The 14402-nt window shown below is 35.0% G+C and overlaps 1 protein-coding gene across 1 annotated transcript in view; it reads left to right on the top strand.

Annotated features, from left to right (window-relative positions):
* Nucleotides 1-14402, top strand: part of LOC150087008 (calcyphosin-like protein) — a 103997-nt gene that overhangs the window by 62953 nt on the left and 26642 nt on the right. The window lies entirely within an intron of this gene.

The following is a 14402-nucleotide window of genomic DNA, read 5'->3' as shown; positions in this document are numbered from 1 at the left end:
AGATTCTTAATGCATGAAGAATCACTACTGATAATCAAATCAAGAGTATTACTCCCTCTAGTTGCCTCCCGAACATGCTGATGTAGAAAACAATCATCCAATAAATCCACAAAAGCCTTGCTAGTGTGTGAGTGACCAGCCCCCAAATTCCAGTCAATATCTGGGAAATTAAAATCCCCCATTATAAGACTTTCTGATTTACTGGCCCACTCTATTTCCCTGTACAGTTTCTTATTATACTCATCAGAGTCATTAGGCCTATAGCACACTCCTACTCTCAATTTTGATCTCCCAATGCTTATGTCACACCAAACTGACTCGAGACTGTACTGTCCAGCGATGTCGACTGGCTTCATTTCCTTGGATTTTATGTATTTCTTAACTAATAGCATAACCCCTCCTCCCTTCCTATCCTTTCTGTAGACATTGTACTTCCCAAATTCCAGTTCTGCATTCCTTATATCTGTGTGACACCACATCTCTGAAATCCCAACAATATCTGCCTTTGATGTTTTGAGCAATAACTCAAATTCATCAAATTTATTTAATAAACTCCTAGCATTGCTGTACACGCAAGTATACATGCACCTGTTCTTTTTCTTAGCTACCCTAACACAACCCATGTGTTTACTTGTACCCCAATGATTCCCAGCAGTCTCTGAAATATCCTGCATCTTATTTTCCAGGCTGCTGCTCATTCCAATAGAAGCAGTGCAAGAATCACTTTCACCTCTGCCAGTGGCTACTGTTAATCTATTAGTCCTTGTATCCCCCCCCCCAATCTAGCAGTTTTCCGACCCACCTAACACTGCCTTGATAGCATCAGCAAACATTCTTGCACCCTTTCTATTGAAGTGTATCCCATCCCTGTAGAAGCAGTCTCTCCTGTTAACAAGTACAGACCAGGCTGAAAAAATGTTGATGAATATTGTTTGAAAGGAGAATTAGTTTAATTCATACAGGAATATACTGTTTCCAGATAAATTTAGTCTCATTGCATCATTAGCTAATCTGATGAAATGCAATTATTTCTAAATATGTATTTAAATTTCATTAAGAATATATTTATGTTTACCTGTTATTTCTAATTCAGGAGAGAAGTTATTTTCAAAAGTGAAAATAATAAATAGTTATTTAAGAACAATTAAATTTGATGCTTAGTTTGCCAACATAGTCTAAAATTTAGATTAGATGAAATAATTGATCAGTTTGCAGCAGCCAGTCAAGTAGGTTACATGTCATACTAGGGGTAGAAAAAAAATCTTATGTGAAACCTTTTCATACAGTTCTGCTGAAAAAATTTTAATCATAGACAATTTTAATTTAAGTAAAAAAAATTCAGAAATTATATCATATCTACAGTCATGATAATTGAATTTTGCAAATATGTTTCTTTTGGTAATCAAAATAAGAGGTGGTATTGTGAGTATTAAACTTTCAGCTTTATCTAAAAGATGGCAGTTTAGTTAATTTTGCTTCCTATCATACAGATGTTCAGTTACTGCTATATGCCTTTTGTATAGATATTTCTGTGATTGCTGTTCTTTTGAACTTGTTCTTGTAATTCTACCTTTTTTGTTCTTAAACTGCTCTAAAACACATGTTCGAGTAGCCAACACCCATTGATATTTTAATTCCAGACTCGCTGAACTAACTCTTCTTTTGTCTCATTTCTTCCTTATGCATTGAAAATTACAATCTACAGCAATTCATGTTCAAGTTGAACAAGTAACATTTGTCTCTCAGTCAACCACATATGACAAAAAAAAGTACTGACAACTGTAAAGCATGGACTCCTAAACTTTTCTGGCTGCCGAGGAGTCCTCTATATTCTCCCGCTAAGACTGTGTAAAGTGTGTTTAGGGTCTAACGGCACCAGGGGTTTCCCCCATCTCTGTGTAGTCTACATTGTCGTGTGTTACAGAACACTGTAAAGGCAGAGATTTAAAAGTGTATGGATATTGTTGGATGTAGTGTCGTGTACCGTTGTTCATCTGGCCATTTAGCCGCTGGATCCCTACTGAGGCCCAACATTGCCCACACTTAGCCCCGTGGAGGCAAGCCAGGTACACCAGTATTTTTAAATAAGTACTCTGGCAGGTCCTGCCACCTAATTTCCTGGGATTTCAGTGGCTAGGACCCGAAAAAAAAAAAAATGGGGGGGGGTGCGCTGGAGTTTTAAGTTATACAGTGTTGGAATTAAGAATTTTGGGTGTAGGGCTAGGATAATTTTGAATGGGATGAACGCTAGTTGGAAAGCTAGAGGGGGAGGGGAGACTAAAGGCTGGGGGGTGAGAGACAGAAGTATAGGGTCGATAGAGTAGATGACCCCAAAATCAGTGAGGCAGGCCCATGCCACACCAGAAGGAAAGAGGGGACGGCGGGGAGGAGACAAGGGAACCTTCACCTTCTCCCCGCCAGGACAGGGGAGAAACAGGGCCGTGCAAGGGAGCACGGGTTCAGGATCGCCACGGCAGCAATGCTGCATGAAGTCATAGTTGGCATAGTCCAATCCGAGAAGGTCAAATTCAAGTAGTGCAATCCTGGGACAGACAGGTCCCATCCAGGTGGTGAAGTCATTTCAGTATTGAGTTAACTTGGTGGGAGGCGAAGCCAGAGCGGCAGTCATGGTAGATGGTGGTGATGTTGAGACTGCATTGTAAAGGCACAATTATTGTGCAGGTTGAAAGTCTTCACGGGGATTTCAGTATGCTGAAGCCAGTAGAGGTCTTGACACATCGCTAAGACTGTATGGTTGCTACATGTTCAAACTATAGTCAGTCTAGCTCTTCAAGGACAAAGTGGAGTTCTTTTGGAAATTGCTTTGTGAGATGTAGCTCTGCTCCAGCTCACAACTGTTTACAGTTCCCACAAGCTTGTTTTTGTGCAATAACCAGACATTCATCTAACTTCAAAACTGCCTCAAAAGCTTTGTTGAAGTGCAAAATCCAGATGTGCATACAGAAAGAAGATCAAGATCTCTTTCTCTCTCTCTCACACTCAACACCCCATTCTCAGGTTCTTAGTCATGCTACTAAGACTGGCATACTGTTTAGTTATGAAAGGAATACAGGTCCTTTCGTAACTAAACAGTATGCCATGTTGTATGTTGTATGGGACCAGGAGTAGGACCTACAGGTTCTATTAAGAATTTAGCATAAGTAATTAAATTACAATTTCTTTGTGTTCAGAATTTCAAAGTAGCAAAAATATTAATGAAAAGTTGTGTATTAAGGATCATTTTACAACTCACATATGGAATTACCTTTGAGCTTGTGGGCAGGTTCATACCTCACATAGTTAAAATTATACCTAACCTTCTTGTTCTTAGGGAAACACTTTTTCTTGCATATACCAATAATAGTTTTATTTTATATCAAAAATTTAATGTTTATGATTATAATTAATGACCTTGTACCTATAAAGATATCACATTTTATTATTTTTAGTTTATTTATTCAAAACTTCTTCAAATATTAATTGTTGATCCATGCAGTTATTTCATGTCTGACTTTGAACAGCTGTTGGTACTTTGTTCTTTAAATCATAGAGTAGGCTCAACATACCTCATGTTAAAATTAACAGAATTTGGTCATGCGACATTTAGCAAAAGTTGAGATTACAAAAACAAATATCACGCTTTTCTTGTACATACATAGTCATTTGTCTGAAGCAGTCTGCCAGTCAAGTCTTGGTATCCCAAAGATTTTCATATTTTAATTATCTAGCACTGGAATTAATATCATTCCTATAACCCCCAAGGTTACTATCAAAAATTTGGTTGATTACAGTCCCCCCCCCCCACACACACACACTTGCCAATGATATCTAGTGCTGGATTTTATGTCGCAGTCTCTGACATTGTCTATTAGAAAGCATTTTCTGGATTTTTTTTTATATCACTATCTCATTCCACTCTAGGGGTTTTGACTTTTTAGGCAGGAATATTCTCATTGATGAGAGAGACAAGAACCAGAGGACACAGCTATAAAATTTTAGGGAGCAACAACAGACTACATCTTATTTACCTTTGGGCAGCCATAGTGTAGAACACTGAAATTAGCTGCCTGTGAGGATGGCTGAGGTGGAGAGTAGCCGACCGGGCTAGCCGGTTGGGTAAAGTACCTGCCTGGCAACCCAAAGGTCGCGGGTTCGAATCCCGCCTCGGGCTTGGATCAAAGTACTGCAAAAACCTTGGGAGGTGCATTATGGCCACAGATGCCAATGCGCCAACAACTACCAAAAAAAAAAAAAAGGTGGAGAGTTTGGAAAAAATCAAGGAGAAAATGGATAGGAACTTTTTTGACAGTGGTAACAATGAGTTTATGCAGAATAAATTTGTTTCCTTACATCATTTATATAAGTCTGTTTTCATACTAATATTAATACTATTCTATGTCAATTTCCAAATGCAAGTATCCTTTTGTGGTACTATAAAAAACTAGAAAAATTGGAATTAGTTTACAAATAAAATTTTTTTGCAGCCCCCAATGTCCAAAGAGCGTCTAGAAATTATAGACGCAGCATTCAAAAAAATGGATCAAACTGGAGATAATGTGATTACAGTAGACGATCTGCGAGGAGTCTATAATGCTCAATGGCATCCAAAGTTCATTAACTGTGAAATGACAGAAGAGGAAGTATTTCTGAAATTTATTGAGAATTTTGAGAACCCCAGTAATCCTGATGGAAAGGTATAAATTCCAATATTTTAAATTTGAGTTTATAAATATGTTATACAGTAGACTTGCAATTATCTGTGGGTAGACTGACCGTGGTCTCTACAGTTCATGGAGCTCCAAATCAGATAACAAGAAAAATATGCAGATCCACTTATAAGGTATATTTTTCTGTGGGCAACAAAGTTTAATTTTAATCAGAAACCACATCCTCACCATTGCTTTTTTCTTGCCAGATCATTTCAGTAATCCTTCAATTTTCCTACTGTACAGTTAATTTTAACATTCTTCTCAGTTTTTTTTTTTTTTTTAATTTGTGTGCATCTGTCATGATAAATCAGAAAGGGGGCATTCTTCCTAGGTACACAATATCTTAACCTCATCAATTAATGTGTGCCTAAACATGAAAAAGTTTCAACTTTGATATTGATAAACAAACTTTATATGATACTTTCAAAAATAAGAATAAATTAATGTGTTTGCTAGTTTCTGACAATATACTTTTTCTGATAGTATACTAATATGAATATGTATGTAAATAAATTTACATTTTTGTTATAGTGAGTTTTTTATTTTTTTTATTTTATGGATGATCTGGGAAAATTTATTTCTCAACCAATCCTTGATAATTGTTAGTCTACTGTATAAAAACTACATAATCATTACTTTTACAGTTCAAAAATATTATCAGTTTAAGTGTTAAGCAAAAGAAAAAGTACAAAAAAACACATTTTAAAGCACATGATCACAAGTGCTGTGCCTTAAAATCTGTACATCACATTATGTCAATTGCCATAGACCACAGTTAGCATGTTAGCCACAGTTAGCTGCTCCTGCCCACCTGGCACCTCCGTAGCCAGGTGGGCAGGAGCAGCAGTGTGTAGCACACGCTCCTTGATTAGACCGGAGTTTGAACTCATGACCACCAAATACGGAGTATGCGGAAAGGTCACGGAATGACCACCGCATATCCCCGGAGCAATATGGCCTTAGTTGCTAATGCTCCTAAAAACCAAATAACAAGACAAGCATGTTACCTAAGCATCTCATGAACTTCATAGGTTGCCAATGAAGTCCATGAGAAGTTGGACTCCACTCATTATGCACCCCTTAAAGGAATTACATAGCAAAAAAAAGATACAAACTGATCCATTATAGTAGTTATAAGAGGTAAGTTACTTTTTTCCCCTCCAGCATTTCTAGAAGCTTAGATGCCTGGAATGTAGGTGGGGGAGAGGCCTAATGTGGGTCCTCATGGGACAGATTGTGGATAGATGATTGTGGATAATTTGGATTGTGTTAGGCTTACTAAGATCAATATTCATATATTAGCTTGCATAATAATGCTAAGAGCAAAATAAATAAATAAATAAAATAAGTCTGATGAATTTGAAGTTGGTTAAGTCATCAGATGCAGACATTGTAGGAATAGCAAAAACGTAGTGCCAATAGGGGATGTAATATTTGAATATTCAAACACTACATTAGAAAAGGCAGACAGGAATGGGGAGGAGGATTTGAGTGCTTATTTAAGAAGCAGAGATTCTAAAACAGTACATCCATGACATGAGTTGCTACCTTTGAGTGTCTGGTATGACATAAACACTGGGAAAATAAAAATGAGAGTGGAGTATATTATACATCAATTGACTCTGATGTCCACCTCCCCCTAAGCTAAATTTAAAAAAAGGTAAGATTTCAAAACCTCTACTTCAAATAAAAGTCATCAACAAAGTCATGCACTTTTCTTAAAATATGTGACTTTCGGAAGTCAAGGTTCCATGTATTTTCTTAACCCTGTTAATGTCCGCCTCCCCCTAAGCATCAATTTTTAGCTGAAGTTCTAATGCCAGCTCCTCTCTCACCCTATATGTTTTATTTATTTTATTTTTTTTTCATTTATTTTATTTATTATATTAATAGCATGAATAATGTGCACTAAAACATGGGCAAAATATACATGCAGATATGCAATAAAATATACAGAAATATGGGCAAAAATGCTATGCCATTAATAACAAATTTATATCTATTAAGAATTTAGCATAATTAATTAAATTACAATTTCTTTGTGTTCAGAATTTCAAAGTAGCAAAAATATTAATGAAAAGTTGTGTGTTAAGGATCATTTTACAACTTACATATGGAATTACCTTTGTTGCAGTAAACAACAATATATTTTCAATGTGGCTGTTGTAAATCCATGGAATTTATCATTCAAAATTATTTTCTTTTCACATCAAAGGAAAATACTGGGCTAAATTTAAAAAAAAGGTAAGATTTCAAAGCCTCTACTTCAAATAAAAGTCATCAACAAAGTCATGCACTTTTCTTAAAATATGTGACTTTCAGAAGTCAGGGTTCCATGTATTTTCTTAACCCTGTTAATGTCCGCCTCCCCCTAGCATCAATTTTTAACCCTAACTTGAAAGTTGTCCCCCCCTGAACAAAACTAATAATTTCCAAAATTTCTACTCAATTACAAAACTGAAACTCTCAGTATACATAAACAGAAGTATATTCTTTGATTTCCTACCTTTAAATTGCCACAAACACTATTAATTCACTCGAAAACAGCAAAAATGTACAATCACATATCAATTTATGAAATATGACTGAAAAACTGTGATTATATGAGTTACTGCATTTGTTTGAATTTGGAATTGCTGTACGAAAGAATTGCAATGAATTGTTTTTGAAAAATAAAAATATCGTATTTCCTTTCTTCAATATGTATTGTATCTACTAACAAAAAATCAAGGAAATCATCTATTGGAAGCCACAGTGGAAACGGAAGAGAAAAAAAAAACTGTCGTAAAACTGATAACACAATGCGCATTTAAGAAAAAAAAAAAAAAGTTCGCTTTATTGTAATTATTTTTAGAGGACTATATCGGAACAGCAGTTTCCTGGATGTATATTTGATCTTCTAATGAAATTTCAAGAAAATATTTCTATTGATAGCTGCATTATAAACTTCGAAAACTGATGTCGAAGGAACTTCGGGTGCATCTCACCTAGTGTGCAAATAAGAAAAAAAAAAAAACGCTACGAGTAATGGATTGGGAAATTGTAAGTAATTGTTACTGAATACTTATTGAAATTTCCTTGATATGCATTTGATACAATCAAAAAATTTCAAGAGAAAAATTGAATTTTCTTTATCACACACACATGCCGGAAAAATTTGCCATAAAGTGTCATATGTTGGATGCTTGAATTCCATTCTGAGCTGCAAATGTAATTTCACTTCTCTTGCACTGACAGAGTAGCTGTTTACCAAATGAAGGAAAACAGGGTTCATTTTCCTGAAATTTCCAGTTCCCTTCATTCACCTGGGGGGAAAAAACTCCTTGGGTACAGAGTCAACCCTTTCTAGTCTGACGAGAGAGAGACCCTTTTGGTGGGGAGAAGGCCAGGAAATTGTCAAAGGTTCAAAGCTCTAACTTTCATCACAGTTGCTGAAGTTCTAATAAGTCAGTTTATTAGAAGTATTTCTTTATTTCTTTATTGCATTCAGTTCAGAGAGAGAGATAAAAATACCCTTTTGGTGGGGAGAAGGCCAGGAGATTGTCAAAGGTCCAGAGCTCTAAATTTCATCACAGATGCTGAAGTTCTAATGCCAGCTCCTCTCTCACCCTATATGTTTTATTTATTTTTTTTTTTTTCATTTATTTTATTTATTATTATTATTTTTTTTTTGCTTGTGTTGTTGTTCTAATAATCCATTCTGGATTGGGGCTTCCCTGGGTGGGAGTCCTTTTCCTCTTTTCTCCTTCCCTCTCTTCATCTTATACAAGTTTTTCTTTCCTCCCTGGGGAACTTCTTCCCCAGGGAGGAGGACATGCTGATAGTAGGGGAGGCCTTGCCCTCCTTCTGCTAGAGACGTGATTACCTGAACCTTTTTGGCTACCTGGAAGGAGTCGTTCCGGTGATCACAGTTTTTTCTTTCCTGTCACTTTCTCCTGTGTGGGATGAAAAACTTTTTTTCTCTCTCTCTCTCTTGCCTTCCTTTTCATCTATCTTCATCCAGCATGGGATATTCTTATGCGGGATGAATTTTTTTTTTTTTTTTTTTTTTTACACTACACACACTGGCCTTACCTTGACGGAGTCTGTAAAAACTAAACAGAGTAACGAGGCGGAGATGAACTTTCGTTCTAGGAGCCGCCCAAACAAACAAAAAATAGTGTTATAGCTCTAAGTCAGCTTCATCTTAGGATGCTGAAGTTTTAATAAGTCCGATTTTGGTCCGGTGCGAATTTGAAAAAAAAAAAAACGGTTTGCTTTACTGTAATTGTTTTAAGGAACAGTATTTTGCATTTTTACTTGCTAACAATATTTTGCATTTTTACTTTCTAACAATATTTTTCATTATAGCTCTGTTACAATATTTTGCTTTGTTGCTTTGCGTAATTGCTATAGCCAACAATATAGGTGTGCACGACGTTTCATCACAGATGCTGAAGTTGTAACAATTCAGCTTCATCCTAGGATGCCGATTTTGGTATGGTGCGCATTTGAGAAAAAATCCACTTTACTTTACTATAATTGTTTAGGGAACAATATTTTGCATTATAGCTCTAGGTAAGCTTCATCCTAGGATGCATAAGTATTAATAATTCCAATTTTGGTCTGGTGCGCATTTGAGAAAAAATCCACAATAATCTCTCTGGAAATATTAGTGAGTGAACTGCATTATACATTTCAAACATTGCTGTATAGCTTGTCCTTGAATGCAAATGACTATGGTTACTTTCCTTTGAGTGACCGCATGTTTTCGCCTTGTACAGATGTTTTATTGTGGATACTTCCTTCCAGTAAAATCATTAGTAGTAGTAGTGCTTTATTGTACCTAAAGTAATTCGTTATGTTGGGGGAAATTTTTTTGCTCCTAATTGATGTAGCACTTTCGAATTTTCCCAACGTGGATTATCTGAACACAATAAAAATTAGGACAATAAAAGAGTTGATAATTGGTGTGATTGGTGGGCAGCATTCTGACAAACAAATTTTCTGTTTTTACTCCAGGATGACCACATGGTCAGAGGAGATCCCAAGATAGAGAGAGAATACAAGAAACTGCACTGCATTTAGCAGTCACCAACTTGATTGTGTGAAATTGCACATCTGCCAAAAACCACAGAAAAACAAAAGAGGAGATAGGGAGTAAAACTATTTTTCAGTGGGGTTTATCTTTTTATTGCAGCTCAGAACAGCATATGACCGTGGATGGTGAATTTATTCGGCTTCTGTACTAAAACAGAATTTCTCTCTCTGGGATAACATCAAAGCATAACAAGCAAATATTTTCTAGCAATACCTTTGAGCAGCCTGTTACCCATAATCTGTTAGCTTTGTATTGTTACAAAATATTGCAGTTTTGTGAAGAATACACATTTCAAGAAACAATCCGTTATTCATAGCAGATATATTTTTTTTCCTTCGATGCATCAGTTTTCACAATGTTTATAACTCAGCTATAAATAGAAATATTTTCTTGAAGTTTTGTTAGAAGATCAAATCCAGCAAACTGCTGTTCTCATATTGTTCCTGAAAACAATTACAATAGAGCAAATTTGTTGGCTTACTTATCGGCAAGTGGACAGGTACCCTGTTGTTGCAATAGTGACAACCCAGTTATGAAATATAACTCCATAATACGAGAGATGCTTGATGGTGTGCATGGTTTAATCTAAAAATATTTTTACTTTCTAACAACATTTTTCATTATAGCTCTGTTACAATGTTGCCTTCAAGAGTATGAAAGTTTGTTTATGCATGGTTACATAAATGATTACAGAAATGATGTTGCACATACATCATTTCTACTACCAAGGTAGTATTAATTCATCATTTAATTAATCATATTGTGGAGTTACACTTCATAACTGGGTTGTCACTATTGCAACAACAGGGTACCTGCACACTCATCGATGAGTAAGCCAACAAGCTTTGAAACGGTAGCGCCTGGGTGGTGGTATCCACCAAGAATAAGTAACATTAGTCTTCTCAACTGGTGAAGCTGTTGTTGTTTGTTATTTGGTTTTTAGGAGCATTAGCAACTAAGGCCATATTGCTCTGGGATATGTGGTGGTCATTCCCTGACCTTTCCGCATCCTCCGTATTTGGTGGTGACGGGCTCGAACCCTGGTCTAAAACTGGTGAAGCGTTACTTATTCGAGGAAGGTGCAATGCCATGGCAACTCATTCTGAAGGTATTCACAATATGAGATATAATTAAGATGCATTCAGTACTACCTTAGATGTGATTTATGCATTAGCAGTATGCAGTAACCATGCATAAACAAACTCTTTCATACTCTTAGGCATTTAGCCAAGAAATATTTTTAGATTGTACTATAGGATAAAATTATAAGTAGCATAATTCTAGTGTTTTTGAATAATTTCATCTCCCATGTTTTTTATACACAGGCTTGAAACTATTTAGATACATTAGATACAATGTAATACTACTTTGAAATTTTAATGCATTGCTTCATAGTATTAATTTTTGCTGTATGCAATTACTTCTAGAAAGTAACCCTTCATATCATTAATAATGACTTACAGAATGATATATTCATATCATTCTTTAAGTCACCTATAAGATTACCTATAATTTAACCCCAGCGGCTCATATCTGGTGAGTATGGGCTTGGCAAATCCAGGGTTCTAAGCTGGATATCATCATTCTTCTCTTTCTTGGTGATTCCTTTCTACTTCTGACTCTCTCTCAGGGTAACTTGAATTTTTTTTTTTTGGCTGGTGCAGCACAGGCTTCAGGCTTCCTTGCACCATATGGCTAATAATAATAAACTTTTTTATCAAATGCGCATTAGTGTTATCAGTTTTTCCCGTTTCCAGTATGGCTTCCAGTAGATGAATTTCCTTGATTTTCTGTTAATAGGTGCAATACACATTGAAGAAAGGAAATATGATCTTTTCGCCTTTCAGAAACTGTTGTTGCTACTGTTTTGTTTTATTGCTTCTTATGTCAACTAACAATAGCTTGCGTTTGTCTTTTTTTTTTTTTTTTTGCCTTCTCGATATAGCTGTACAGAGGAATGACGCAATACAGTTCCCACGCTTCGCTCACGAAGAGCAAGAGCAAAGTTATTTATGAAAAACAACTCCTCTCTGTAAATAGAAAGGTGCAATTTCTATACATCAACAAACAAATCAATTATCGTGTTTCATAAGCCCTAGGCTAGTTAGGGCGGGGGTTAGAAAAATAAATGAAAAAGGCCTAAAAAAATGCATACTTGATGTCACATTTTTGTTTGCATGAAATTGAATAGAAATTTCTGAAAATTGAAGTGGGAAAATTCAAGAAAACAGTTCTGGCTCCAGCTATAGCGAGTTTCAGCTCTCTAGATAGAGAGAGTAAAAATTATAGAATTTACTTGCTGAACCCAGTTGAGGTGTGGACCAAAATATGGTTAAAATATGTTAAATCCGGAGTTCTTTTTTTGAAATATTATCAGATTTATTTCTTATTCTGTTTTTACTCCATTATGTCAGAGAAGTTTACAATTAATCATTTCAACAATAAATGTAATTGTGAACTGTATTTAGTCATGCAGGCTTAAATTATCTCCAGTTATATCTCCAAGGGTGGTTAAAATCTAACTGAACTTTCTCTACTCTTCAATTTCTCAAAGAAAGTTCCCAAGCTCTTCCTGTTCAGTTATGTCGAGCAAAATGAATCTTGATGAATAGAAAATGTTTTCTAACCAAAGAAATACTGCAGATGTTGGCCTTAGCAGTGCCAGTAGCTGCAGCATCCAAAGTATTTGACAATATTTTTTATAGAATCAAAAGTATAAAGTAAAAATTGGTATAAAGTGTAACCGTGCACATAACCCATGTTCCCTACCTCGTCAAAATAGGTGCTTTTGGAGGAGAGCCTTTGTAAACAGCTATGCAGATAGGAACTTTTACAAATATTTTTTATAAAAAATAAGTAATTCTCCCAAATTATTTTTACAAGTCACTGTGAGATGTGGGCTAAGCAATTAAAGTGAGTCAATTTTGAATAGAAAACCTGTAATGTAGACACTTCTTTTATTATATGTGGAGCAGCACCAATAACAAAAATGTATACTTTTTCATCATGGATCAATTCTCAGAGTAGACATAATAATTGCAAAGATTCATTCATTATAGGCTTGCAACTGTTTTAGAAAGCCTTTCAGGCATCCAAATGCAGATGAGGTTCTGCATATAATTCTTACATACTAAATATGCAGTATAATGGCAGTAATCATTTGTTGTTTAATCGGACATCCAGATGCACTTATCTCCAATATCGAATAGCATTAAGATAATTCTTCCTCAAAGTAGATTTAACTGGAATGTTTTAATTTTATACAATATTTTTTTAAAAAATCATTGAGAAACTGGATTGCTTAACTTATTGAAAGAGATATTTTTGCTTTCAATAAAAGTTTCCGATTTTTATCCAAGGGAAGACGTGGATCCTTTGAAAAGTCACTTTTATCTTTGCTTTGGGTGCATGGCTTGGTTAAAAATGACTGACACTCTTCCCGACACTCTTGCCTTATTTTTATTTTTGTTTTTTTCCCCACAGTTGTGATGTTGTTTTAACATGTTAGTTGATCTGGAATTTTTTTCTGTGGAATGCCCTTTTCACAAACAACACAAATGATGATAGTCGTCCATAGTAAAATTTTTTTGTGGTTGGTATGAAAAGATTTAGTAATAGATTTTATTTTTGGCAATTTGAACAAAAGCTCCAACTACCTATTCTGCATTTTTTTTTTTTTTTTTTTTTTTTACTGCAAAATAACTTATGCTACTTTACAAAGAATGTACTTTCATCCAGCATCATTGATGGCACAAGAATTAAAGCAAAACACCAGACATGTTTTCAAGTGCTAATATTATTACAATATTGAGATGTTTTTCAATGACTGAATCATGTTTTTTGAGTTTAATCTCAGAAAAACTGATCAAATTAAAGAAAATATGTAGTTTTACTAATACTATTCACTTTATATGCACTATTGGTTAAAATGATCACAATATGCATTTGCACATGCACATATGCAAATAATTTGATGTCTAGTGATAAGCCTAATAAACAACTACATAGACATATAGAGCAGGCCAGTAAATTAGAATGTCTTATCGTGGGGGATTTTAAACTTCCACGTAATGACGGAACTTATGGGTTAAATGGTCACTCAGTTGCAGAACATTTCTGGATTTATTGGATGACTTGCTTTCTGGATTCTGTATCAGTATATTAGAGAGGAACAAGAAAAAGCAATACTCTGGATCTCATATCAACAGTGACTCTTCATGTATTAAGAAAATTCAGAACACCACCAAAGCAGGGGTATCCAATCTGTGAGTTTCATGAAGCCCATTTTTTCATATTGTGCAGTTCATGGCCATATAGATAGCCCTAAGATTTATGCCCCTCTTTTCCTCCAAGCTTAAAAAACTAGCATGTAGTTTCACATTGACTTTTGAAAATATCCATTTTTAGTATGTTCACTGTTTCTGTATTTCTTTATTATGATATTTTATGTATTTTCCTTAATATTTAACAGTAGTATTACAACCAACTAATAAGACTATTATTAGTATCAATTAGTGCTGAATTTTATTTAATTATTATTTACAAAAAATTAAACCGTAAAGATAAACTTTGGTGAACAAAAACTAAATTATATTTTGAAAAATGCATAATTA

This window comes from Mastigoproctus giganteus, chromosome 4 (genome assembly GCF_048544385.1).
Source record: "Mastigoproctus giganteus isolate SK-2022 chromosome 4, ASM4854438v1, whole genome shotgun sequence".
Taxonomy (NCBI): domain Eukaryota; kingdom Metazoa; phylum Arthropoda; class Arachnida; order Uropygi; family Thelyphonidae; genus Mastigoproctus; species Mastigoproctus giganteus.
This window is presented reverse-complemented; position numbering and strand designations above follow the sequence as displayed.